The sequence below is a fragment of the Macrobrachium nipponense genome, chromosome 7, assembly GCF_015104395.2.
Source record: "Macrobrachium nipponense isolate FS-2020 chromosome 7, ASM1510439v2, whole genome shotgun sequence".
Lineage (NCBI taxonomy): Eukaryota > Metazoa > Arthropoda > Malacostraca > Decapoda > Palaemonidae > Macrobrachium > Macrobrachium nipponense.
The window spans coordinates 39597114-39599613 of NC_061109.1; the positions used below are offsets into that span (position 1 = coordinate 39597114).

At 39.0% G+C, this 2500-nt stretch overlaps 1 protein-coding gene across 2 annotated transcripts in view; it reads right to left on the reverse strand.

Moving 5' to 3' along the window:
* LOC135217762 (caveolin-3-like) overlaps window positions 1–2500 on the reverse strand; it is a 103224-nt gene that overhangs the window by 74931 nt on the left and 25793 nt on the right. The gene's annotated exons all lie outside the window — the stretch shown is intronic.

A 2500-nucleotide genomic window follows, 5' to 3' on the forward strand; every position in this document is an offset into this window, starting at 1 on the left:
TACATATGGACCATTAACCAAGGAAGCCTACATATGGCAGATGACCTCTCAGCTACCATTGTCACTTTAAAATCCCTGAAAATAATTGGTGCAAATGGACCAAAATTTTTAAGATTCCGAGTAAGAATAGAGATTTTGAAACTAAATATTCATAGCATAGCAAAGCTTATCTGTAGCGTCTAATGGATCGTGGACACGAATTCGTTTAAGTCTGCCTGAGCAACCTTGTACGACCAAGTGATCCATTTTTTTTTTCTTCCAACAAACAATAACCCGTCAACCTTTACCGTGTATTTGCGACATAGATTCACAGACGTTACGAAGGAATTGCGGTTATCTGATGTTTCTGGGTTTGACTTCTCGTTGCTCGTAGTGGTTTTGGTTCACTACTGCAGCTAATGAGGTGAAGCGTTTTATGATCTTTGAAGAATTGGCTGTCTGCAAAGTGACCCAAAATTGCAGGCGTGAGAAAATGTCTCCAATAAGGTTATTGTGATTTTTATAAGATTTTCTCTTGTTGAATAGTTGAATAAGGTATCTCTCTCTCTCTCTCTCTCTCTCTCTCTCTCTCTCTCTCTCTCTCTCTCTCTCTCTCTCTCTCTCTCTCTCTCTCAGAGAGGTTACGTTCACAATCTGGTATATTAATCAGTCTAATCCTTATTTCTTTCTTTCATGGTTTCTCTTCGGCTCCACCCGACGAAAGACTATTAAGATATGAATAGGCTGCGTTCAGTGTCTCTTAGAAGCTCTCGGAATAGATGAGACTTTTCAGTTAATGTCAGAGACATATTCTCGGATGACTGAAGAGATAAGAGTCGGGTTGCCAGACGAATTTTCTTTATTCTTAGCAAGATTAATTCGGTATTCAATAAGGCCAATAATTTCGAAGCGGCTGCGCGTGTGTTTTAGGTGTTTCACGTAATGATTTAAGGATAAACAAGTTGGACACACACACACATATATATATATATATATATATAATATATATATATATATATATATGTATATTTAGGAAAAATATAAATACAAAAGTCTTAAGGATGAGGTTTCAATATTAGTTTAACGAAGGCACATTTCTGCCTATATTTGTATACCTACATTAGTAATTATTTCCATCGCGTGTGACTTGTCTATGAGGGTCAGAGGCCGTAGTGAGCCACTCGGCACTTCAGAAGTTAGTACTTCTGAAGTTTTTTTCCTCTGTTTATAATGGTAGGAATAATAGTTCTATTCCTCGACCGTTCTTCCAACCCAAAAGGTCAGCGTGACCTTGACATTCAGGAGCGGAATGCTCCTCGTCGTATGCAGTATTTAATAGAATTTTCTATTTATTCTCTCACCCTTAGAGGGGCAGTGCCGTCAGTGCTGTAGGTATTACCTAAAGTTCTTTGCAGTCCCTTCGACCCCTAGCTGCTGTCATTCCTTCACTGTTTCTACGTTCATATTCTCTTTCTTTTTACCTTACTTCCCATCTTGTCTTAACAACTTTTTAATAGTGCAACTGCGAGGTTTTCCTCCCGTGTTACGCCTATCAAACCTTTTTTACTCAGTTTCTTGTTCGGCTCTTAATGACCTTATAGGTACCAGCGCTGAGCGTTTGTCCTAAATTCTATATTCTATTGTATTTTATGTATTCTTTCCTTATGTAGACTTCCCTAACTCCCGTTATTATCTTGCCCTCCTTGAATCCAATATTTACTGAAAACAGATGTGTTGGGGATTTTCGTAGCTTTCAGCGATGTTTTCAAGTAAAGATAGGTAATTTGGCAATTAACTATAGCAGGTTCACTAAAGGTAGATTCTTGGGTGAGCTCTATGCTTACGAGAAGTTTGTTTGGCAGCCGCTGATTGGCTGGGAGCTGCCTACCTCCCGGTACCAGTCAATCAGCGGCCGCCAAACAAACGTCTCGCAATCATAAGGCTCATCCAAGAATCTACCTTAAGTGAACCAGCTATAGTCTTCCACTCCGACTGAGTAATTCGGTAATCAGGGTGATGATATCTGCTATTTGTTTTATATGTGAATCTGGTAACCGCTTGCATTCATTGGTGGCCTCTCTCAATTCTCCTCTTTCGACATTACATAAATTGAGGCGTGGCGGAGATACCGCCCTTTTCACAGGGGCCTCGAATAGGTCATCGAGCTTCTTCCTGGAATGGCTGTATTACAGGCTTTCCAAGTACCGCTTATTGCCTTTTATCTGTTTATATCTTTGCCATGGCAATAAGTTTTATTATTTTTTTTTTCTTGTGTTGATAATTGCTGCTGGTTTTTGTAGTTTTGTATTCATTCTTGTCATATTCCTTACATTAACCTTACGTGTTAAAAAAAATCTCGAATGGAGAAAAAATCCATGGAGATCCAGTCAGCTGTGGTCGTACCGTGACGTGAACACTGGACACGGTTATTTATGTAAGATAGCGTTCGTGTCTTTAGAGGATTTACGTATGGAACTGCTATATGCTAATGAATTCATTAATATAAAACGTTGAAGTGTCT